This window comes from Acipenser ruthenus, chromosome 4, assembly GCF_902713425.1.
Source record: "Acipenser ruthenus chromosome 4, fAciRut3.2 maternal haplotype, whole genome shotgun sequence".
Classification (NCBI taxonomy): Eukaryota; Metazoa; Chordata; class Actinopteri; order Acipenseriformes; family Acipenseridae; genus Acipenser; species Acipenser ruthenus.
The window spans coordinates 6464495-6492107 of record NC_081192.1 but is presented as its reverse complement, the minus strand read 5'-3'; the positions used below and the strand labels follow the sequence as shown (position 1 = coordinate 6492107).

General features: G+C 38.1%; 1 protein-coding gene across 2 annotated transcripts in view; it reads left to right on the top strand.

The window, feature by feature from the left end:
• LOC117400721 (beta-chimaerin-like) overlaps positions 1-27613 on the top strand; it is a 116300-nt gene that overhangs the window by 1117 nt on the left and 87570 nt on the right. The gene's annotated exons all lie outside the window — the stretch shown is intronic.

Genomic DNA, 27613 nt, shown 5'->3' with positions numbered 1-27613 from the left:
TTATACTAAAGTAATACAAAAATGACGACAAAAGATTTAGAAGTGAGTAGTTTTTTGAAATTTACGATTATACTGTAAATCACTTTCACGAATCAGCCCCCAAATGTAGTCTCCCATCATGTTCTCGTTATACTGTCCTTCACTGACAGCTCATCCAGGAGCCTCAAAGCCGTGCTGCTCCATAATGGTAACAAGTACCCGTCTCTTCCCCTGGCTCACTCGGTGCACCTCAAAGAGGATTACAACAGCATCAAGACCTTGCTGGACGCCTTGAAGTATAATGAGTACGGCTGGGACCCCCGGAAGGTGCTGATGCCACCACTGCACATCAAATTGGGCCTTATGAAACAATTTGTCAGAGCTCTAGATAAGGAGTCGGCAGCCTTCAAGTACCTTCAAGACTTCTTCCCTAAGCTGTCTGAGGCAAAGGTCAAAGCCGGTGTCTTCGTCGGACCACAGATAAAGAAGATCCTGGAGTGCAATGAATTCCCCAAGAAGCTCACTAGTAAGGAGAAAGCGGCTTGGAACAGCTTTGTCGCAGTGGTTCGGGGCTTCCTGGGCAATCACAAGGCCGAAAACTATGTGGAGCTGGTTGAGACTCTGGTGAAGAACTATGGCACAATGGGCTGTAGGATGTCCCTCAAAGTCCATATCCTTGATGCTCATCTTGATAAATTCAAGGAGAACATGGGAGCGTACTCGGAGGAGCAAGGCGAGCGCTTCCACCAGGATATACTGGACTTTGAACGCCGCTACCAAGGACAGTATAACGAGAACATGATGGGAGACTACATTTGGGGGCTGATTCGTGAAAGTGATTTACAGTATAATCGTAAATCTCGAAAAACTACTCACTTCTAAATCTTTTGCAGTCATTTTTGTATTACTTTAGTATAAATACATGTTAATTTGGATTCATATGTTGTTTTTTTCTGACTATGTGAACGAAAAGACACAAATTCGCCCGTTTTCTCATTGGAAATAGGTACATTTCAAAATATCACTGTCGTGGTCACAAAAGCAAAGTTTGTGGGGAATAATAGCCATTTTCTATACTTTTGAGGCATAAGCAATTAGGAAATAACACTTACTACCCAGGAACCAAAAAAAAAAAAAAATTTGTTACACAGTGTTATTATTACAGTAGACTGTACATTACACACACAAAAAAGGTACCCAAAAAAAGAGATGAACTCAGTATTTCACCAGCCGTGCAATAAAAGCAGCACACCAAACATTATAGTGGTAAACCAGCACCGTCTGCTTAAACGCGGCTTCTGTCAGTTTTCTCCAATTGACGTGTAATGAAATTGCATCTGGTAAGATACACAACTGTTATTAAAGTATTTTGTTGCAGTCTGTCTGTTTCAAAGCACATGGCTTTACTTAATTCAACGCCTCCTGGGCCATTTGAAACGTTTTACAACAGTATTGCAGCTCTGCAGATAGCTATTAGTATTATTATATTAGAAAAGTGACAGTTGCATAAACCAACCTTTTTTCTTTGAATGATACTCAGTGATGAGAACATATCTCAAATGTCCAGATGTTTTGACTTCCGAAGGTGCTAGAATTCGAAACTGCATTATGACTTAATAAGAATTTGTAACATAATTCTACAGACAACATACCACATGACTTTTGGGAACTGTACATAACGGTGTAGTGTTAGAAAGTGGTACATTGTCACAATGTGGTACGTGTACCAAAACCTGACCCGTGTAATGTCAGAAAGTGGTATGCTGTCATGTTGAAAGTGGTTCGCTGACAGATTTTGGTACAGGTGCAATCAATTGCGATCTGATGAGTGATTTCCTATTATTTATTTATTTATTTATTTATTTATTTATTTATTTATTTATTTATTTATTAGCAGACACCCTTATCCAGGGCAACTTACAGTTGTTACAAAACATCACAATACAAAGTATTACATTACAACATATCACATTACAGATAAGAGCAGTTATAAAATACAGTAAAATCAGTAGAAAATAAAAGATCAAATTCAAATAAGAGCAAAATAAAGAATACAGTAAATAATTACATGTAAGAGCGAATTCGACTTATAGTAAAACATTTGATTATAAGAGTAAAGTCCAGTATGAGCTTGTAATAAGTACGATAAATGAATAAGAATGATTTCAAATAAGAGAAATTACCAAAAATATGAATACTGGGTCTGGAACCAACTCACCAGTAATGTTGTTGAAGCTTCAAGAAGCTGCTTGATGAGATTCTGGGATCAATAAGCTACTGACAACCAAACAAGCTAGATGGGCCAAATGGCCTCCTCTCGTTTGTAAAATTTCTTATGTTCTTATGTTCTTATGTTCTTATGATACCTATAAGAGTACAATCAAGTACAAGATACAGAAAATAGTTATAATTAAGAGCAGTAGTGGAAAACGGCAAAGTATAGAGCAGTTCAGTGAAAGTACAAGCTGATGCAAGTCCTGGAACAATTGGGTGCCATATAGTCCAGTATAGTCGAGAGTTGTGAGGTTTACAGATGCTGTAAGCAGAGGTTTACCATTTACCTTTATATATATATATATATATATATATATATATATATATATATATATATATATATATATATACATATATAGATATATAATAGATAATAGATTATATTATCTATTATATATATATATATATATAACAGTTAATAGATTATATTTATCAATTAATATATATATATATAATAGTTAATAGATTATATTTATCAATTAACTAAATGCAAAGTGAGTGAACAGAAGAAAAATCTAAATCAAATCCATATTTGGTGTGACCACCCTTTGCCTTCAAAACAGCATCAATTCTTCTAGGTACACTTGCACAAAGTCAGGGATTTTGTAGGCATATAGTCAGGTGTATGATTAAACAATTATACCAAACAGGTGCTAATGATCATCAATTCAATATGTAGGTTGAAACACAATCATTAACTGAAACAGAAACAGCTGTGTAGGAGGAATAAAACTGGGTGAGGAACAGCCAAACTCAGCTAACAAGGTGAGGTTGCTGAAGACAGTTTACTGTCAAAAGTCATGCACCATAGCAAGACTGAGCACAGCAACAAGACACAAGGTAGTTATACTGCATCAGCAAGGTCTCTCCCAGGCAGAAATTTCAAGGCAGACAGGGGTTTCCAAATGTGCTGTCCAAGCTCTTTTGAAGAAGCATAAAGAAACGGGCAACGTTGAGGACCGTAGACGCAGTGGTCGGCCAAGGAAACTTACTGCAGCAGATGAAAGACACATCATGCTTACTTCCCTTCACAATCGGAAGATGTCCAGCAGTGCCATCAGCTCAGAATTGGCAGAAAACAGTGGGACCCTGGTACACCCATCTACTGTCCGGAGAAGTCTGGTCAGAAGTGGCCTTCATGGAAGACTTGCAGCCAAAAAGCCATACCTCCGACGTGGAAACAAGGCCAAGCGACTCAACTATGCACGAAAACACAGGAACTGGGGTGCAGAAAAATGGCAGCAGGTGCTCTGGACTGATGAGTCAAAATTTGAAATATTGGCTGTAGCAGAAGGCAGTTCGCCGAAGGTTGGAGAGCGATACACGAATGAGTGTCTGCAGGCAACAGTGAAGCATGGTGGAGGTTCCTTGCAAGTTTGGGGCTGCATTTCTGCAAATGGAGTTGGGGATTTGGTCAGAATTAATGGTCTCCTCAATGCTGAGAAGTACAGGCAGATACTTATCCATCATGCAATACCATCAGGGAGGCATCTGATTGGCCCCAAATTTATTCTGCAGCATGACAACGACCCCAAACATACAGCGAAAGTCATTAAGAACTATCTTCAGCGTAAAGAAGAACAAGGAGTCCTGGAAGTGATGGTATGGCCCCCACAGAGCCCTGATCTCAACATCATCGAGTCTGTCTGGGATTACATGAAAAGAGAGAAGCAACTGAGGCTGCCTAAATCCACAGAAGAACTGTGGTTAGTTCTCCAAGATGTTTGGGCCAACCTACCTGCCGAGTTCCTTCAAAAACTGTGTGCAAGTGTACCTAGAAGAATTGATGCTGTTTTGAAGGCAAAGGGTGGTCACACCAAATATTGATTTGATGTAGATTTTTCTTCTGTTCACTCACTTTGCATTTTGTTAATTGATAAATATAAACTATTAACATGTCTATTTTTGAAAGCATTCTTACTTTACAGCATTTTTTTCACACCTGCCTAAAACTTTTGCACAGTACTGTATATATATATATATATTGCAAACTAAAAACTGAAAATAAAAAAAATAAAAAAACACGTACAAATACACTAAAAGGCAACCCTGTTAATCTCAGAAAACAAGTTTGTATTTGGCTTGCTTCCAGCACGCTCAAAAAAGCTTCACAACTGGTTTTAAAATGAATAACATCATTAAAAAGAACTGTATGCATTACATGTACCTTAAAATAAATTAAATTCAGTTTTCTTATCATTCATCCTGAGCTTCGGGGTCTCATCATCGCTGTTGAAAAACAAATTGGTAAGCTCACTGTACAGCAATGTGTGTGTATTGGCTGGAACATTCAGTATGATGCGCATTATATTATTATTCATAACTAGGGGTCTACTTAAATCACGATAAATTTACGTATTTTTCACGGGTATGTTGCGGAATAAAATTAGGATTTCGCGGACATGTTTAAACATTAAATAAACCTAAGTAGACAGTATTTCAGAACACTATAAAGCCTAAAAATAGTGGTACTTGCTTCCTTACTAAAACGGAGTGCTGGCATTTGTTAAAGACGAGTATGCAGCATCCCCCTGCAGTTGACTTGCCCATACATTGAGACTGCACGTCTGCATCCACTGAATTGGTTGGAAGATAAGGCAAAGCTTTGCTAAGTTATACAGATGTGGAAATCGATTAGAAACAGCCCAAAAACTCGGTTACACAAGGGCATCTGGCATGCTTTAATAAAGTCAATGTATGCAGCACGTTCGTTGTCATGTTATTTGTCCGATCCAATAATTTATTTTATTAGTACCGAGTCAAAACAAAGAAGACGTGGCTATTCGGGTCTAAAATTCCAACTGTAAGCAGCAGGTTGAAGCGAGGTGGCTGTGCTGGATCGTTTTAGTACTGATTTAACTTGCAGACAGGAATACTTTTTGTCTGGGCTGACTTTCCAGTTTGGTTTCTGAAAGCTGTTTATTTTACGTTCTGTTCAACAGCCTCTGTAGTAGCCTTTTGTTTAATGTGTGATTCTGAAGCTAAATAGCGATCGATCGTATTTTTCTCCAAATACAGTAGAAAATACGATTACCTCAGTCTGCATGTAGTTTATTTGGGAAATATCTTGAAACGATCATCAGCCGAAATATACTTTGCTTTCTTTGTCGTCCATTTCTACTATTTTACCTCCAATGCTGAAAACTAGATTTTAGCAACCTAAATCAAAACAATGCAGCACCAACTTTGTCCCGCCCCCTCCTGCACAGTACAGGTCACATAAAAGCAGTAAAGACGCACTGATAGGCTGATTAAAACTTTGTCATTTGAATAGTAAACAAGAACGTTAACTGCTTTGGAGAATTTATTTTGTAAATGTTACTTGTGGACATTTTCTGTTTGTTTCTTGCTTAAGTGCAATGCACACGGGACGGCGAAGGAATCAAAAAGGGCTATCTGCAGAAGGAAGACACGTAGTTTGCGTCACTTGCGTTGTGCAGTAGTTCATTTAAACAAGTTTTCCTTTTTTTTCCTCTCCGTACTTGTTTGTTTGCATTGGCCCCTAAGAGGTGAATTTCGCAGTGACCCCCCAATTTCAAATCGCGAATTAGGTAGGTCCCTATTCATAACCCAGCGTTTAAAAGAGACCCGGCGTCTATTTACCATATTTCCCAGCAGCCCCAGTGCCTATTAAAGACTATTATTTTAAGTTTTACGGTATTATGTTCAGTTCTGGTCACCTCGCTACAAAAGGATATTGCTGCTCTAGAAAGAGTGCAAAGAAGATCAACCAGAATTATTCATGGTTTAAAAGGCATGTCATATGCAGACAGGCTAAAATAATTTAATCTATTCAGTCCTGAACAAAGAAGACTACGCGGCGATCTGATTCAAGTATTCAGAATTCTAAAAGTTATTGACAATGTCGACCCAGGGGACTTTTTCGACCTGAAAGGGAAGCTATAAAAAAGGCTAACAAGATGCTTGGATATATTGTGAGAAGTGTTGAATTTAAATCAAGGGAAGTAATGTTAAAACTCTACAATGCATTAGTAAGACCTCACCTAGAATATTGTGTTCAGTTCTGGTCACCTCGTTACAAAAAGGATATTGCTGCTCTAGAAAGAGTGCAAAGAAGAGGGGTAAAAAAGAGAAACATACAACTTATTTTATGTGCTTTGTTGCAGTTGCATGGTACATTTTTCGTATGGTTTGTAAGTATACTATGTTTCATGGTGTACGAGCTGGAGCTATGAGGATAGAGCAGAGGAAGCAGAAACAAGCTGTTAGTCGGACAGTAGCGGGCGGAGAGAGCCAAGACTTAGGATAGAGGAGCAAGGAAATGACAGTAAAGGGTTCCCTGACTCTTCTGGGGTTGCCCTCGGATGAGGTGAGGCACAGGCCTCTGAAGCCAGGAGCAGAGACGCGTCCCGCAGGGAACCTGTAAAACAAAGCAGATGGGTTAGTCTTGGACTTGAGCACAGAGAGTGTAAAGCAGGCCATGTCCCAAAAGGAAATAGAGCAGGGCCTCACGTGGTGAGGTAAGATAGGTAAGGTAACTGGCTACACGATCACCAGTCCACCAGTGAGTGCTCCGGGTGCAAGTGGTGTTTTGAACAGTGAACAGTGAGTAACAGTGTAGTGCCAATCACGTCTCCTCCAATCCGTGACTGACGCATCGCCTACCGCATTCAGGCGCCAACTTCTGGTATCGTGGCCCTGGCCCCTTCCTGGATGGCCAGCTTCCGACTGACCCTCGAATGAATTGCCAAATATCCATTCCGGGGTACTCTGCTCCGGTCATACAGTGTCCTCACAGGTTGGCAGGGAGATTGTTGATTAGGATTCATTCGCTCTCTGTCACACGTCCCATTCAATCGACTGATTCTAGTCACATCGGGTGCTAGTTGTACATAACTCAATTTGATGACATGCTATTTACACACAGGAGTTAGTTGCCAGTTTTGGTTTTTGTGAGTTATTATAATTGTTTTGTCTGAGTGATGGAGGGTATCTTTCAAAAAGGGTTCCACTGTATCTGAGCAACGAACAATGAGACTAATGGCACTAAAACAAGTGTGTGTGTTTTTATTTTTTTTTTTTTTTTTTTACATGGCTTGGCCTTGACATTCTTGTGCTGTTGATTGTTTTTGAAGTAACATAGACCTGATGTTCTTTAGATTTAAAAAAAAAACAACTATCAATTAAAGATAACTTACTTTTTGTTTTCAAAGTGGAACCGACAAGGATGCCAAATGTCAGAGAATCTAAATATGCAAATGAGCTTGAGGGTGAAGTCTATGCTATTGCCTATTTATATCCACTTCAAAAAGACGAGTAAATTGACTTAGTGAAAACATAAAATGCTAAATAAATCTACTTTGAATTTAAGCATTTTTTTTCTATAAATAGAATAATTACACACAATGACTGGAGAAAGAATGGAAAAACCACATTGATATTTTGTTAGGCAAAACCCTTTCTAGTTTTATGAATAGGGCCTGACAGCTTACTAGACTTTCTGTTACCACATAGAGTGTGTTTCTGACCCTGGCTTTATAAATACAGTATTGCGAAATATGTTGATGTAATTTATGAATAATTAGTGTCAGTAAAATGTACTAATCATGACATGTACCACATATCACGTCAAGGGTCACCTCTACAGCATGTGTTCCTATGAACTGTCAAGGTTTTGCATTTTGAGTTGAATTCCCACTAAAGGAAAGGCCCTGCATTTTATAAATTCATAGAACCAAGAACACTATAAGCTTTCAATTTTCCTGTGGCTTTTAACCAAGGTTGATGCCTCATCACAATTCCCCTCCACTATGTTCTTTTCAAGATGCATCCATTTATTTTTAGGTTTGTTTTTTGCTGTGTCATTATCTTAGCCGCTCCATTTTTCAAACCAACATAGCAAGCAAATAATAGTTCCACGATTACGTGTTTGAATAGAAAAGTTTGAGAAATGTATTTTGTATTCTAAAAGAGGGAGATAGAATTCTAAAAGAGGGAGATAGAATTCTAAAAGAGTATTCTAAAAGAGAGAGATAGAAATCAATATTGCTAAGGGGGCGAAAACCAATTCCAAAATGTTTTTCCAATATTATAACAGCAAGAGAACATTCAAAGAGGAGGTTAAATGTCTACGAGACACAAATGGCAAAATCATAGATGAAGAAAAAAAAAATATATTAAATGATTACTTTCCACAGGTTTTTACAAAAGAGGACACGGACAACATGGCCCACATGTCGACCTGTTCCTATCCAATTTTAAATAACTTTAGCATAACAGAGGCAGAAGTGTTAAAGGGACTAGGAGCTCTTAAAATAAACAAATCCCCTAGACCGGATGAGATCCTCCCAATAGTACTCAAAGAAATGAAAGAAGTTATTTACAAACCGCTAACCAAGATCATGCAACAGTCTCTTGACACAGGAGTTGTACCGACAGCCTGGAAAATTGCAAACGTAATACCAATCCACAAAAAGGGAGACAAAACCGAACCAGGTAACTACAGACCAATAAGCCTGACTTCTATTATATGTAAACTTATGGAAACTATAATAAGATCCAAAATGGAAAATTACCTATATGGTAACAATATCCTGGGAGACAGTCAGCATTGGATTTAGGAAAGGGAGATAATGTCTAACTAACCTACTTGACTTTTTTGAGGATGCAACATTGAAAATGGATAATTGCAAAGCATACAACATGGTTTATTTAGATTTCCAGAAAGCTTTTGACAAAGTCCCGCATAAAAGATAAATTCTCAAACTGAACACAGTAGGGATTCAAGGAAATGCATGCACATGGAACCAACTCCCCAGTAATGTTGTTGAAGCTGACACCCTGGGATCCTTCAAGAAACTGCTTGATGAGATTCTGGGATCAATAAGCTACTAACAACCAAACGAGCAAGATGGGCTGAATGGCCTCCTCTCGTTTGTAAACTTTCTTATGTTCTTATGTTCTTATGTAATGTAGATTTTCTGAATGCAGTGTCTGTCTAACAATATATGATCGACATATAGGTCACCACAGTTTGGTAAAACAATTACAATAGAATGATACCTTTTGTACTTAGAAAATTAGAAATAATCATTTTGAAAACCAGTTTTTGATGTAACAAAAATTGCTCTTTTTTTAAGAATATATCATTATTATAAACCTGGGTGAGGTCACAAAACAAAATAGAAGCGTCTGCAATGTGTTTTTGAAATAATCTTTTTTCCACAGGGATTACAGAAATGTACACAGTCTCAATAAAGGAATTCTTTCACTGGGTTTGGAACATGTTGCAAAGATGAAACTGCTACACACTGCTAATTCTGACTGTCTGGCATTAAAGGCTGCAGCCTATCATTTCCACTGCATTATGTAGCATGTATGTAGTAATAGAGTTATGGTATGAGTGACTGGTTACTGGGAAAGCATTTTCATCTTCCCTGTGGCTAATGTCTGCTATGCTGGTCACGTGTAAATGTATTTGGGGCAGCAGTGTGGCGTAGTGGTTAGGGCTTTGGACTCTTGACCGGAGGGTCGTGGGTTCAATCCCTGGTGGGGGACACTACTGCTGTACCCTTGAGCAAGGTACTTTACCTCGATTATTATTATTATTATTTATTTCTTAGCAGACGCCCTTATCCAGGGCGACTTACAATTGTTACAAGATATCACATTATTTTTACATACAATTACCCATTTATACAGTTGGGTTTTTACTGGAGCAATCTAGGTAAAGTACCTTGCTCAAGGGTACAGCAGCAGTGTCCCTCACTGGCACTTTTTTAAAGCTCAAAGGGAAGTATTAACATTCACTTTTAGTCACTGTATGAGAGTTTTTTAAATTTAAGCTCACTTTGGGAAGTCGAAACACGTGTGAGAGCTTTTGTCAGACGCTAACGTCATGGAATTTGTGCTGCTATGCCTGTTGGTGGTAAATCAGATTTCCTTCTGTCAAAATGTTTTGGTAGAGTGTGCGTTCTTGGAGAATATGGTGCTATTTCTGACAGTATAGAGTCAAAGATCCTCTAGTTACTATAAAGATCATTCATAGAGTGTCCTCAGTACACATATTAGTAATTACGTCATTACGTTTACGACATTAAGTCATAAACGGCCCGTCCGTGAAAATGTGGGGCCCAGCCAGGAATTAAGTCCTGCAGCCGCTCCTGGTATTGCTCCAGTAAAAACCCAACTGTATAAATGGGTAATTGTATTTAAAAATAATGTGATATTTTGTAACAATTGTAAGTCGCCCTGGATAAGGGCATCTGCTAAGAAATAAATAATAATAATAATAATAATAATAAATAAATAATAATAATATTCCCTCTGTAAACAGGTGCCACTACTTGATTATTTGCTCTTTGACAAATACAAATATTTCCCCCCTCTTCTAATTAACGAGCAAATCCCCACTTAAATAGAATGTTAAAGAATATATATGAACTAGCAATTACAGATTATTAAAAAAAAAAAAAATTACATACATTTTCCTGTGTTAAACAAAAAACAGTGACCAACTGGGAATGCAGCTGAAAATGCAGCATGAAAACCCATGAGCACCATAGATTTTGTTTTGTGGCAGAACATTATTTTAAAAATGTATTTATAAAAAAAAAAAAAAGTTTTAGTTTTTGAGTTTCATATCTTGAGCTCTAAGACTTTTAGCTGCATTATTATAATGTACTCATTTTGTCTAGTTATTCTTGTGAAGCATGATTCTAATCATATAAAATTGTCCTGCACATCTTCTGTAGCCTAGCGGGATTACTATTGTTAGATCAGCATTCACTTCTGTTTTTTAAGCATAGTGTCATGTTATACCGAGTGTGTGTAGAGGTTGTGTGTCGACATCTGCTGATTGTCTAACAATCTGGATGATGATCACCCACGCTAAGGGTTAGGGTTAGCATTAGCGTTAGGGTTATAATTATTGAATGGGGAAGAGCTGGTTGTTGCTTACTTAAGCCAGACATGATTGTATCTCCAGTCTTCACTCGTCCTCATTGCTTCGAGGTTGCCATGGTCTTTTGGGACCGAGACATTTTGCAGAACCCAGAAGCGCATTCTTAGATTATGGAAGAACCCTGGGGCCATGGAACACTCAAGGAAGCAAAATAAATACACACAGACACATTAAATAGAAAAACCCAGTGAGGGTTGATTGCACCAACCTGGTTTTTAGTGTTCTATGGTAGTCAACTTTAATAGCTGTATTTAAGTGTTAGTGATGAAGGCTCTACAGTGTGTTAGTTGACCGTGACTGTAGATATGCGTCCCAAGCCAATGAAAGTCAAGGTTAACTATCACACGGTAGAGCCTTCATCGAGAGGGTGCATGCGCTATTAGAAAAGCATTTTCCTTATTGTTTTCTTTAAAACAACACAGAAAATAGTCCCTGAAAATGTTCCCAATTTTGTCTTTGTTTAGTATTTGCTGTCCAATAGAACTGAGCTTTTCTTACGGCAAGTCCAAATGAAAAAGCCGGACTTGCACAGATTGATTTTAAATTTGATTCACAGTTGATGCCGTGATGTAGCAGTGGGTTAGAAGCTGATTGGCTGATGGTAAAGAATCGTTTTCTAATACTGGCAGTATTACCAAAGATGTCATGTAAATTCAACCATTTTAATCCTAGGGTTATGTGCCGTCCAAGGTTGCTGCTCAAAGCTTGTTTACAGTGGGCAGTAATTGCTAGCTTAATTTCCACAAATTGCCACCAAATTGGTGAGTGTAAAAAGCAAGTATGCAGGTAATGCTTTTTATTTCAGTGTGGCTAATACTGAAGTGCACCATCTGAATAAATATAGCCTGTGAAGGAAACTTTGGGCAGAGGCATTGCAGATGTCAATAGCTCCTGGGCTGTGTTAACCTTACAGGTGAAAAACAGGATATAATAATCAATAAACACCTTGATCTGGAGCCAGTGCAGAGCTCAGAAGTTGAGACACCCTGGTGTAGGTAAACATTCTAGCTGTTGGGTTCGAAATGAGCTTGAAGTCTGGGCAGCAGGAAGCCAGGCCAGCCAACAAACAATGAATTGCAATAATCTAACCTGCAGGTTACCGAGCTGTCAGTAACCCACTGCTTTCTGTTATGCCGAGAATTTTTTTTTTTTAGTTCTAGCAGTATTTCCCCTCTAGGTTCTTTTCAAATGTTACATAGTGCGCCTTAGCATGCTCCCATGCTACAAATAAAAGTCCTAATATCACAATTCCTTACAAAATGCAGAAAGAAGTCAAACTAAATATGCAGTGATCCGTGATATTAATGGTACATTTAAAACACATTATAATGTCATTTAGTCAGTTGTAGACCTTGCCTGGTCCTGGTCTGGTTGTGCTATTTTAAGTTGTAAATAATATATGCTGTGTTTAATTGTTGCTAGCTGTGAGATTTCTATTACTAAATGTAATTTAAATACATGTATTAAAAGGTACCTACTTCAGGGGCAGCTGCAAGTGGATATTAGAAAGGAAATACACATGCAATACTGTCCGTCACTTGGACTAATTCATTAAGTGGCCCCCAGCTGACAAGTGAAAGCATATATACGGCATAATCATCTAAACATATACACAACTAGCTATCTCTTGAAAGAAAATGTGTGCTTATCAAAAAGCTGAAGGTTTGCCAAAACCAACACCAAAAGAGCTCAGTGAAAAATTCAGAATTGCAAGGCTGACCCTTTCAGACATTCTGAAAAGAAAAGATACCTACTTAAAAGCGACACAGAGAAAACCTGAATGCCAGCAGAAAGCGCCTGAGTCCCACATGCAGGTACAGTACAGTTTTATGGGAATGGTTTAAACAGGCTTGTGCTAATAACAGGTCAAGATTTTGTTGAGGCATTGTTGTGTTTGAAGTTTGCTGAGATATTATTGTGTTTATTATACTGTGTATGTACAGTAATAAATAGTCATTTTACCTTTTTTTAGGTGCAGTGTTAGATTTTTTACATCACCTCTGTAATCCAACACACCGTCTAATCAGGCACAATGTTCTGGTCCCAAGCAATGCCGATTGTACAGATTTGACTTTATTAAGTGGAGTGCGGGTTAATTGTTCATAATGTAAAGTGGTTACTTTGTACTCAGTTTTGCTTTGAAATAAAACTCTGTTGGTTTGGATTTAGTGTATATGTGACGTCACTGGGGGTTTGTCTGGTCTGCTCAGGGATTGGCCGGCTCCAGTTTCCTAGATGTCAGCATGTTCTGACTGGGGTCCTAGTAACAACATCCTGTGCGTGGAGCTTTGATGCTCCTGAAAGCTGTCTTAATTGACTCAATGAACACAGTTATTAGCTTATTTAGCTGTACTGTATAGACAAAGCAAACCTACTTTGTTACATTTATTATACATACCGTATGATTGTATTCAATTAATAATACATAGATATATATAGAGAAGCATAGTCAAGGTTATAAATATGCCAGTCTATAAGTTTCGGTTTTATGATCAATAAAACTATGTCCTTAATCCTTTTGACTGTCATGCAAATAGAGTGTTTCTAGAACGTGTTCCTGCTGTGACATGGTGAAAATCGTGCTGTTACACTGTTCTATTACACTCTTTCATAAAGCATTTTACAAGCACACAACATCAAATTGTTACTGTAAAATATAAAACACTCTACTGTGATGTCAATTTGAGAAACAGCTGTCAAATCTAGATCAAATATACAGTATACCAATTTCCTGTACACAGTGGGAAAGATGATTTGTGTTTTTAACCTTAACAATGGTTATATGTACAGCTTTAGGCATTTTAGGTATTTCGCTGTAAAATAATCTACAGTTAAATCTGCATTTTAAACATGCCTCCATTCAGCCTGACATCTCACAAGATTTCAACTTCTCAACATGATGAGAACAGGACGCCGCACTGCCAGATAGAGGCAATGTGCTTTTCAAGAGACACACAACATGCTTTAACACAATCTTTATGATGAAACCTCATCAGGACAGTAAAATGACAAGACCTATACTATATACTGTCCGAGCAGAAACACCGTTTAGTATTTAGAAAACTGTAACCTCCTACAAATGGTGTGCATCCCAAGACCGAAAATAGCATGCAGCCATTCTCTGTAATGTTCTCTGAACATTACACTATCCATCAATAAATTGGCAGCTTTATAAAATATTTATCGCAGTACCAAAATGGAATGGGTCAATAAGCATAACAATGTTGGCGCATAAATAAAGGTTATTCCTTGGAGATTGCTTTGACTGTATGCCGTATCCTTTCATCCCCAATTCCTATGCCAATTTTGTGGAAATGCTTAGACATTTCTGGGAAGCATACCTATAATTATCATAGGGTATTGATTGTTTAGATGTTTTGACAAGGTGTGCTAGAATTAACTACTGTCTTCTATTGAGCTGTCTTGCTTAACCAATAACAATTGTGCGAGCAAAATCTGAAAATCACAGTGGTAGCCATGGTCACCGTGAATTGCCTTCTTTGAAGGTTAGACAACGTTATTTGACTGGAAAGTGGGGTTTCAGAGGTCATTGCTGAAATGCTGTGCAACGCTTCTCCAGCAGGTGTTGCAGACTGAAGAATTATCCAGGACACATTCATGGCTACTCCATTTTTACCTGGTCTATAAACCCTCCATGCTTCCTTTCCATTGTGGCAGCAGAGAAGGCCCAGTACTTTTGCTTTGTCCAGTATATTGAAACTAATAAAAGCCAAAGATTGAATTGTGGCAGAAAAGAACCAAAGTGTTTATCAAATGGCCAGTTTATCAAATAGCACAGCCTTGCCCACATGTGTGTGTGCCAATGTGTACACATCTTTGGAAAGGCTCACCGCTTGCATTCCAGTTGTCTCCTCTTACCCGCGGTAAACCTGTTGGCAGCACAGCATGTGAGATTCCTGGCAGGGTCCCAGAGTTGTTGTGTTTTGTAGCATATCTTGACAGGCTGCTTATTTAAAATAAAATCCTGAACTAAAAAAAGAACATGCACTTTTTTGTGATCAATTATACTGTACAATATGTACAGTATATATCTGTATGTGTATATATGTATACAGTGTATATTTATTTACTGTATATTATAATGCCAAGATAACTTCTTATAGTGTAAAAAAAAGGCCAGACCAGATTTTCATGCCCATTGGATCTGAATTAGTGCATGTGTCTGAACCAGGCTGCTTGTGTACATTGCTCACATGACAGTGATTGGAAGTGACAGAATGCTCTTTCCCTAGGTGACATATGTTATGGTTGCACATATTTGGCTGAACTATCATGCCACTAGAATAATTAAGGGGGGACTGTCCAGTTTTATTCCACATGTTTTAGAAAACTATCAGACATATTCTAGTAAATACTCTGCATGTTTTTGTATGTGTTAGCATAATACGCCACATTGTGTACATAGTGTATGTAGGTTCATGCTCCTGTATTTACTGCTGTTTGTAGTACTAACATTCTTTCACATGCTTTACCCTTTCCTGATAAACATTTACCTTGCTTTACCACAGTTAATTAAGTGATACTGTTTTCTTAATACATGAACCATTTAAATGCAGCAATTTAGTAAAGTTAAAAAACAAAATAAAAAAACACCATAGTTGCTAAGGTATTAGTGGATTAGAAAAAATGGTGTTGTGTAATTTATAACATTTCTGGTCAATTTACTTGTTGGGATGTTAAAAAAAAACAAAAACATAATGCTTTTTTTTTTTCTTTTGAGTTTAGTGTTGCTAACCTAGTTTGCTGTGTACCATATCCTCAAGAGGCCGGTAGCCTGCAGAAATCCTGTCCTGGATGTACAAAGACGCCGATTGGCTTGTGGGATTGGAGGATGCCCACTGAGCCTCGGGTCCCTGAGCCGTGTGACTAGCACTTGCGCAGATGTGACAAAATAATGATATGCAGATTTTGCAACCGTCGGCTGTAATGTGAGTCGAAAGACACCATTGTTAAGCATTAGCTGTTTTTTCCTATAAAACCTCCATGTGTACGCTTATACTCAAACCTCAACTTGTACAAAATGGCGTTGTTGTGGCAGTACACAATACAACACGATTTTGGGAATGTGGTATTGTTTATCCCCTCCGTCGCCATTGATAAGCGTGTTACCGTGAAAGTTCCTGGCCGTTCCGCATCTTCCATCGTTTATACCATGTTAAGCACGCCGTATATTTCGGGCAAACTCAGATTATTGTGTGGGTGTTTATACCATCCATCGCTTACTGTGGGTGAATCACATTAATACAGATGTGCCTGTTCTAAGTGGTGGCGACTGTACATCTATTTGAGTTGTGTATCTGTAATGAAACGAAATTTGTGAAAAATAAAACGAAAAATTATTTTAAAAATAATAATAATTTCACTAATGCTTATTTGAAAATGGCTGCCTGTATGTCATGGATGATTCGAGATTGGGCAGTAACATTTTGGGTCAACTTTTCTCAGCAGTAAGTCACGTTGCTGCTTATGTATTCAGGCAATTACATCTTTGTTCATCTTTTCTCAGCAGTCAGTCACATTGCTGTTTGTGTACTCGGGTAGTCCCATCTTTTGTTGGTGATTTTAATACACGCATCACTATACTGCACTCAAATTTAAGACACAGGCTATTTTTGAAGCAATACGATAAAATTCGAAAACAAATAGGGAACCACTTGAGACTACTTGAGAATCTAGCCCGTTATTTTCTTTCGACCGAGTAATCCAATAATGTAATTTTATTATCAGTGACTTTTGGAATCAAGCCCTGTGTTTATAAAAAAGAAATCAGTTTCACTCTGTGAAACTTCTTGAACCATGCTTTTCAAGCCAGTGATAATGCTGCGTGCTCTAATGAAGTGAAGTGGGATTACTGCCAAATTCATCAAAAGATGAGGCTTTTGCATAAAGGCAAAAAAGTTTTTCTTTTTCAATTGTTTATGATCCTTAACGTGTTAAAGGATGAAATACAAGACCTGACTGACATTGCTGAGTCGTCAGCACGTACTGTACAGGCAGCAGCAAGTCCACAATGTAGACACAATGGCCAGGATTATACCACCAACCAGCTTATATAGGCTTTCTATTGGGAACATTGTGTCCAAGCACATTTAACTTTAGCCATGCCTAGTTAACAATTAACCATGCATAGTCAACCTTAACACAACAATGACATATAATTTATGAAAAATAAAAAAAAAATCTTAAAAAATATAGTGGGTAGAATAAATTAACTGTAAACATTTATTTATTTAGTTATTTATTTATTTGTTTATTTATTTATTTAATTTTAGTCTCTTGCTCATGCTAATGTTTACATTGCAGTCAAAAAAAATGTATTTATTCATATTTCCATAATATGAATACTACAAGTATACATGTATTAATAAATACTTCAGATATTAATCTCACTGGAGTAACTTCCTCGTATATGAAATAGGCCTAAAGGTAATTTCTTGCGCTAGAGCTTCAGGTCACGGATCACTTTGTTAACTGTGCTGCATTTATTTTATTTGTGTGTGATGTCACTGTGTTGAATTCTCTCTGGATGATTGTTGCGGAACAAGCCAGCGTTCCTCTGCTGCTCTCACCACATGTCTGTTAAGAAATGCCATTTCTTGTCCTGTGTTTGCTCTCTTCATGGGACAGCATGCACAGAACCGGCCCAGCAGGACTGTTGGCATCTCACCGTGCTTCCATTTCTTTATGCTGGCTGATAGCCAGGGAATGTCACTGTTCTTGTATGTTATTGGCTTACTTGCTTAAAAGTAATGTAGTGTTAAAAAAAATGCTATATATATATATATATATATATATATATATATATATATATATATATATATATATATATATATATATATTTCATATTACTTACTTTTAAGGCAGCAGTGAGGATTTTTTACCTGCCTGGAGTAGGTAGCAAAATGGTCTTATTCGGTAGCGGTTTATTCAACTAATAATTATATATAAAAATAATTTAAAAAATAAACTCCTACCTTCTCCTTTAAATAGGCTGAATACCCCAAACTATCACATAGTAGGCCTATATTTAAATCAGAAAGTATTTATTGAAACCACCTTGTGCTCAACTAAGAAATGGAACTAATGCAATTCCTTGTCGAAATGTATTTTGTTTTATCCTTAAGTTCTACAAGAATGCAACCATATCTGTCATCTAAGCATTTGATATGCCATCATCAGTCAGGTTATGTTTCATTAAGTGATTAATTTGTTGCCTGCAGCTCTCTGCACTCGGGGTGGGTGTTTGAAAGGAGGAACAAGAGTGAGTGAGTGGATTAAAAACAAAACTAAAATATAAATAGGAACAGTGACAGCAACTGCCCAGCCTGACCTATTGTTTGTGTTTAGTGTTTGTGATTATTTTGTTTAAACTTTTATTTTGCTCTGTGAGCGTTGTTTTGTTAAAGCCTTTTCTTTTGCCCTGCAGTATTTTGTGTTTGTGTTTGTTCCTGCATTCTGGCTTGGTGTCACCACACGGCCGTCCCTGACACAATCCCCCATGTGTATTCATCCCGACCCAAAACGGATTTTGATACGAAAACAGCGGGCAAACATGGCACAGACAGCGCATTCCAGCTTCTTATTCGCATAGAAATGTCACACAAATTGAATAAATAACTGGGGTATTTCAGGGGTATAATCGCTTTGGGCCACTTATTTCAAAGTTGATTTTTACAGTGGGGGAACCCCTCTACGTCCCCCATGTGTATTTGTCCCGGCCTAAAACGGATTTTGATACGAAAACAGTGGGGAAACATGGCACAGATGGCAAGTTAGCATGGGGTTTGGTGCAGTATTTCAAAGTAGATATCGAGTGGAAGCCCTGTGCGTGATCCATATGTATTCTTCCCTGTCAAACAATTTGTTTCCCTTTTTTTTTATCTTGTCTGATAATCCATTTTTAACAACCATTGCATTCAAGTATTGCTCATCCTTGTTAGACAGCTTTTCTGAGTCTTCCAGTCCTGGGTTTGTCAATTATAGATGATGTTTCTCTGTACTTGCTGATTATGCTTGGATACCACACCTTGAAAACCAAGTGATGCGAGCTATTTCACTCAATGTTTTCCTTCTTTATTCAAGTCAAGGTTGTTATAAAAGTAGAAAACACTAGTGGAGGCTTTCTAAGACTTTTGCACAGCAGTGTACTTAAATGGGAAAAGCACTAAACTCAGTTGGCTAAAATAGGTTACATTTCTTAAAAATGGATTATCAGACAAGATAAAAAAAGGAAAACAAATTGTTAGACAGGGAAGAATACATATGGATCATGTACAGGGCTTCCACTGGATATCTACTTTGAAATACTGCACCAAACCCCCTGCCAACTTGCCATCTGTGCCATGTTTGCCCGCTGTTTTTGTATCAAAATCTGTTTTGGGCCGGGATAAATACACATGGGGGTTGTAGAGGGGTTCCCACTCTGTGAGAATCAACTTTGAAATAAGTGGCTCAAAGCGATTTAACCCCCGAAATACTCCAATTACTTATTCAATTTGTGTTACATGTGCGGGATGCGAATAAGAAGCTGGATGAATAAGAAGCTGGCGAATAAGAAGCCAACTTCATTGGCCAAATAAGAAGCTAGCGAATAGGCAGCTGCTTCTACAATGCTGCTTTCTATTTTTCTCCAATTTGCTCTTTGATTGTCATTTTCCAATTTCAAATTTGGTCATGTTCAGTTCGCGAAATGGTTATTTTGTTCGGTCAATGTCAGAAATCTCAGATTGAGTGTGTGTGTGTGTGTGTGTGTGTGTGTGTGTGTGTGTGTGTATATACATCTAATATAATTTTTACCACATTTCAAGTAGTGTTTGTTCCAGCACTATAATTTTATTGCCAAGATGTCCCTTTACTATAGCCTGCACACACGCTGGTGTGTCGGAAAACAATTTGTCATCCCTCTCTGAGAGGTTTGGGTCATTGGCCTGCAGTTATTGTACTTCTAATGTTTAACACACATCCCCACTAGTAGCCCACTGGTGTTTTGAGCATGAGGCTGGCCGTCTCATTATGACATCATGAGGAATGGCAGTGCATTCCACAATAATAAACAGTAAGGAGCTCTCACAGCTCTGTGACTCCTTGTCAAGGGAGGGATAAGAAAGAACAAAAAAAAACTATTATTATCATTAAACAATACAATTAAATGTGACAATTTAAAACCAAAAATGATTACACAAGTGCACAGTAACATATGCAATATACATGAGAAAAGTGTAGGCCGTCTCATAGGTTTCCTCAGAGCCCCTCAAAATTGAAAAGTTGATGACATAACTGCATTATAACAGCTCTTAAATTACTACTCTAGCGGTGGTTGCTTACACACCACTCCTTTATGCACACGGTGCCTTTATGTGCATGTGTTTAATCCAGCTAAACCCCTACCTTTTAGCAACATGGTTCATTACACTACAGTAACTGAAATGTTATCATAATTCTGCTGACAGATGGGGAGCTGGAGAGCATCAGCCAAAGACTTTGGGATTTTTTTTTTCTGGGACTGATTTGCATGATCAACATCTGGAGGTTTTCAAATTAATACCGTTTTTCTTGGGAAATGCAAGTCAAGGTTTGTATCACCTAAGGGTCCTACTTCCCCAGTTCATTGCACAACAACACTGGCAAAGAGAGATAAAGCTAATGCTTCCTCCCCACTGATTAATAACATTTTCTTAAATACAGTATTAAGCATGCATCTGAGTTACACACTGTCATTTGTCTTCACTCTGTGAGGTTCGGAAGGGAATTCACACACAGTAACGAAATCCCTGGAGGGAGTTACTGTACTTCTAGTCTGTAATTCTCTATGAACAGCTATACTGTAAGTACCGTGTGGTCCATTATCAAGAACATGAGAAAAAACATCATATTAGCATCATATTAGTCTCATGCCTAAAGTGTAGTCTTGAACTTACAACCTTCTCTGCAAAGGACACACATTAGCCTGCTAAATGTCAGTGACTCAAATCACTGATGTCTGATTTGCCATACCATGCTATATTTAATGCTGTTAGGCATGAGAAGGCTGCTTACAGTCTTACTGAAGGAAGTCACAGAAACCCTTTAATATCTTCTGCTTCATGTTGGTTCACTTAGTTTAGCAATCCGTTAACCAAAAGTGTATATAGCATTTGCTGAACCAATTAATACATAAAGTATCATATCAAATGTTTATTGGGATTTAATTAGAAATAATTCACTGGTACAGAATCCTGACTAGAATGTTTCTTTTTTGACATTTGTTATGAAACAATTTTAGGAAGAAAATTATGTTATTTTCGAAATATCAGTTGGTGGCATAATTAAGTAAGCTTAAAGGGCAAGGATCTTTTAGCATGACATAATTTCTTCTTGTCTGATTTTGTCTGATTAGAAATCAGTCACAATATCTTGCAGGTAATGACAATTGTTTTGGGTATTATAGACAAATGCCTTCTGTAATGCTTGGTTAAGACCTATGGGGGATTCATATCCATGTCAACAGGGCTATACTACAGTAGAACTACTCTATGTATGTGTGTAATATATACAGGGCCTCATTCACTAAACAACGGTAAATTACCAGAATTACCGCGTGGCAGGGGGAAGCCACACCACGCGCAAAAATGAACCAGTGGTAGCTCTATTCACTAAGCTAATTATATGCACAAATAAAGCAAGCTAAATGATTCATTTGCAAGTTGTCACAACGTGCAGAGTTCAGCACGCAGAATTCAACACACAGAATTATGCATGAGGTTTACACACACTGTATTATTTGCCAACAGCCGATAAGAAGCTCGTTTTAAATACTGCTTCGGCTATTTTAAACAAACGGACGGTAAGCATTGCGTTTATGAAGCTTGCTTTGCTTAATTCAAATGCATTTAAAAGCTACAACACGCTGCCAATATCTGCAACAGTGAGTTCCATCATATAAAAACATTGCACAAAAAAAGAGTAAAGCACAAAACTTTCTCAACTGGTGTATTGAAACGTCACTGCTACACACAGCTGACTGACACACGCACACAGCCCGCCTTTCTTAGGGGGACGCACCAAAAGGCTACTTGTTATAACGCTTTCTTTCTGTTTCCATCGCGGACGCTGCACTTGCTGCCAATACCATTACTCTCGTAGCCTCATTTTAATATTTATTTAGCAAGACACTTAATTGATCAGGGCGGTTATGTGACAGTCGGATATGCGACGTTCCATTGTATTTACATCCTGAGCCATTCTAAAAAAAAGCATAATACCACAGTAGTGATGTCAAAAAGTGATAATTCCTCTAGAGGAAAATATACTTTAATTTTGACCATTCGACTCCTCAAGACCATCACTTTCAATTCAAACACACAGTGTCTCATTTTCAATCACTCGACAACACCCACAGTACAGAAATGTTCATTAATGATCAACAAAATGAGAATACGTTAAAAAAAAAAGATGTAAAGCTGGTACATTCGTATCTCAGAGAAACTGGAGAAATGGATAACGACATAGAACATCTGTACAGCACTGAAACACTATGTTTAAAAAAAACCAAACTGTACTGCTTTAATATTAGCATCACAAGGGTATCCATGTATTATAAAAAATAATAGATGGGCTTCTTCAGTGAAGTACAGGAAAACAATTCCATGTCGGGTTTCTGTGACATTATAAATTACGTAAAATACTGTAAGGAAAATAAAATGCATGTTTTTCATGGTAGGCAGTCAAATACAGGATTTATTGTGAATTTTCCAGGGCCCTACATATAAGGCTAGTATGAACTGTGCTCAGTCTTTATCTAGTTATTACCTCCTCCTCACACAGTACTTCTTCTCGCTCTCCTGTGCAGCTCTTCTGCTGGTTCTGTGACACCGCCAGGTTTCAATAAGCGGTACTTTTAACACACACTGAGGCACCTAGTAAAGTTAGCGCCCTTAATTGAATATGATTTGCATATCAAATACCTCCCTCGCGGTATTTTGTGACGTAATTTGCCTACATTTCCACACATTAATATTATTCATTGTATTGAAATGACTCGAACGCAGTACTTTTTCCACACGCTAACTTGCCCGGCACTGGTTAGTGAATACAGCAGGCGCACAAAGCATGAAGTAAAGTGGCTTACTGCGTGCAAAACACGGTACTGCTCTTTAGTGGCCCACAGTATCTAGAGAACACCTGTCAAATTGTAATGAAATGTGGTTACAGCATTCTTTACCATGCTTTATTGAAAATAATCTTGGAATATGGAGGAACCTGTCTGTCCGCCCGTACAATGTCACACTTTTATTTGTACATGTACTGTGGATATAGATCATGGCTTCTACTTTTCCATGATACTGATAACTCTAAATTGTATTTGCAGTTGTGTATGAGATCCTACTGTTGTGATCTTTATTACTTTAATGTGTCCGAATGAATGCAGTGTGACTGCAGAAACTGCTTCTGCTTGTTAACACATCACAAAGCAAAAGAGCTGCATGCTGGAATGAAATGATCATGTGAGCTCACAGTGATCAGGAGATCCACAGCTCCCATGAAGCACCACACTTCCTAAATGATACATAACACGCTTGGTTGTAGGTGGCACATAGTAAACTGCGTGTTCATATAGTACTGGTCTGTTTAACACAAGTCACTTATACACACAATAAGAGAATCAGTGCATTTCTTCCAGACCCTGTGAAACTGTCGCACATTTATTTTGGTGTCTTTTATTTTGTTCACTTTACTACATGAATACTTGCCAGGTTGCTTGTGTGATAGCATGGTGGGAAATAATAATTTTTAAAAAAAATGTGTTTTCTGTCACCCTCCCCCAGTAATCTTGTGATCCACAGTTATAGGGAATGTACTCATGACTTCAATTCAGTGTGTACTGCATTACACCTTCCTCATACACACACTAACTATCTCCACAATGCCATCTACTTCAATCACTTGTTAGATTTGAGCTCTTTAGAGTGTCAACATTATTTTATAAGCAAGAGATAAAGTAGATACAGTAGGGCCTTTAATTAATTACTGTATGTACTCCCATTCTTTTTAAACTGTGATTCTCCTTTTTTTGTTTTCAACATCAGTCCGATTCATACAGTAGGATAGAGGATTTATCTTTCTTAATAGTTCTTTTACTTCGGGTAAGCATGTAGGGTTACCAGACGTCCTGGGAAAACTGGGATTGTCTCCGTCAGAAACAGTAAAATCTGTATCTTTCTAAACCCTTATTCCTTGCTAAAAGTTGAATCAGGTCCTATGTGGTATGGTATTGCACCTGGTCTGTATTTATTTGTAGAAGTTGAACTCTGAAAGTGTTATTTTTATTGCACTGTTAAACTGCAGTCCCAGTGTTATCATCATGTGCAAATCACGTCTGAGTCAAACCGAAAATTCGGTTTCGGTTTAGTTTATGCTTTTGTCGGTATCTTTTGGTTTGGAATTTTATGCAAATGTAGTTTTCGGTTTGGGAAAATCATAACTGTTGCATCCCTAGGCAGCAGTCTGCCAAAAAAGTAGAAGACCAAGTTTACTTTTTGTCTTGTAAAGGTTAATTAAGCTCACAGCGTTCATTTTCAGTGGGAACAGAGTGAGTTTCATTTTGGCCTCAACTTCCCTGAAAATTAAACAATTTTATGACCTCAGTGCTGAGACAAAGATCAACATCCCATTTCAACATGGATCTTTATCCTTTTATTTAGATTCTTTCTGAATCCTCATTTACAATTCGTTCTTTAAAATGTCACTTGCAATTGTAGAAGTGATATTTTGGCATGCCTCTAACAATTAAATACTTCCAGTTCACCAGCTAATCAATGTCGCATGAAATATGTTTGAAATATCTGCCCTGTGGTATTTCACTTACAATCCAGTATGGTTAGTTGCATGATTATAGAGAATGTTATTATGGGTGCCAGGAAAAGCAAATATATACTGTATAGGTACTGTGACGTGGATGCAGGCACAGCAGGATTATTGTGATGCTTCAAATGGCAAAACATTTTTCAACATTTACTTTGAATTTGAGTTGAAATAACTTGGCAAATAAAACACTACGGCACCTCAGGGCTTTACTGAACACATAAACATGTACATATACCGAAAATGTGTATGGGGATTAGGTATGCAATAGAGCATAGGACCCACATTATGACTCCTTCATAAAGAAGGCCAGCATTACTAACTCAAGCATTCTCGTGAAACATCTTGGAATCACCACCTAATATTTTCCAGCAGTGCAATACAATTGCCAAGGTGATGGGACACCTGTGTTAGGAGCAATGGGTGGAATGCCTATGGAAGATGTTAACAAATCACTTTCTGAATGGAACAGTAAAATAGAGACAATGCTCTATGATATTCAGAGCTCCATCAGTGCACAAGATAGTACTGCAATACAATTAATTCAGAATGATATTGCATATATAAAAGACATTGTCTTCTCATTCAGCTGTGCACACTAGCCTGTTGTCTGATGTTTTTCATCCCTTGGCTTGAACAACTACAAGCATAGATACGTTTCAATGGCTGGACTGATTCTGTGCAGATTGCAAATGCAATGCGCCTCTTGTTAAAAGGAACTGCCATTTCTTGGTCTAATGCTTTGCCTGACCAGACCAAGAGCACCACTAGTGCACTATTCACTGCATTTAAAGAACATTTCACTCAAGCACATCCTCCATGGCTCTTAGAACAACAGTTGTGGGCGCGCACTATGCAACAAAGTGAATCACTTGAGACTTACATTATGGACATTGAAACCAAGTGTAAATGATTGCAAAAAAGTGAGGAGGACCAGATTACAGCCTTTGTGCGTGGTTTACTGCCTCATTTGCGTCCATATATTGTTCAACAAAAGCCACAAACCTGGATGGCTACTATTCAAGCTGCACGTCTTGCTCAGGAATCATTTTCCATGTACTAGGCAAATAGCATACCAGGTCCACAGCTTGCACAGACCTCTCAACTTGTGGCGCTCACAACCTGTGTCCAGCAACAACAAGCTGTATTGGATAAACTGATCAAGTCTGTGTCTGAGCTACACTTCACTCAGAACCCTTCTTCAAACTCAGTAAATGCCCTGCAACCAGCTCCCAGCCAAGCCAACCCAGTTTACTGCCAGTTGTGTGGAAACAGAGGTCATGCTACACCTACATGCTGTCTGCTAAAGAACCAGCGAAAGCAGGGATCCCAGTTCTATGGACAACAACAGGAGCGTTCTCACCAGGACACCAATGCTACTCGACACTCGTTCAGCTCAAGCCAGGGAAACGACCAACGCCCAACAAAGTAGGGGCTTTTGTTGGACCAAACAATTCCATTGAGAATCGCCCCAAGATCTCCATTTATATTGAAGTAATAGTAAAGGACAAGTTTCAACAGCTTTATACTGCAACTGTTCCCATGATCACATCTCCATTGTTAGCCAACTATATTCCAGTGACGATTGGAAAGCTGACTACTTGTGCTGTGCTTGATACAGGAGCAGATGTGTCTAACCCTAACCCTAACCCTAACCCTGACATTTTACAAGACTGCTAGATCAAACAATCTGTTAAGATTATTCCAACAGATTTGAAATATATTGTCACTACTGATTCAACCAAGGTACCAATTGATGGCATGATCAACCTCAATATAATAATTGGGACGCAGCAGACTACAATCAGATTTTACTTGGTGCCAAAATTACACCCAGCAGTAATTATTGCTCTTGATTTTCTCCAGACTCATAAAGCTGTCCTGGATTTTTCTGAAAATAAGCTGTCTTTGGACTCTAGAAGACAACTTATTGCAACTAAAACTTATACTGTCCCACCCAAAACTGAAGTTGTTACTATTGCAAGAATCAAAGGGACCTCATTGCCTCATGGTGTTGTTGGAATTGTGACTGGCTCACTTGCCCTGATATCTACTGGTTTGCTCCCAGGTAATACACTTTCTGCTGTTAAAGATGGCACAGTATATGACAGGTGTTGCAACCTGTTGGATGCCCCTGTTGTTGTGGCAAAAGACATGAATATTGGCAAGTTTGTGTGTTTATCTGCTAAGGACTGTCTGCATTTCCTGTTACCAACCTAGTACAGTCAGTTCCACCTTCACAGAGATTGAACCTATCCAGTGCACACTTGACTTCTACAGAGAAACATAAGCTTGCAGACCTCATTGACACCTATGCTGATGTGTTTGTGGCAATAGCCACACACAGTGTTGCAGGAAATGCATCACCTGCTATTCATAATTCTGAATAGCAGAGCCTGGCCAGGCAATGTCTTTTCTTTTTTATTATTAGCTCTTTATTTTCGCTCGCCTTATAGTGTTATTCCTGTCTCTTATTTTTAGAGCTTTTCAGGACATCTATATGTTTCCATTGAATTGGTTTGTTTTACCTGTATTCTTTTCATTACCCTTTTCTAGGGGTTTTACGGTAATTATTTG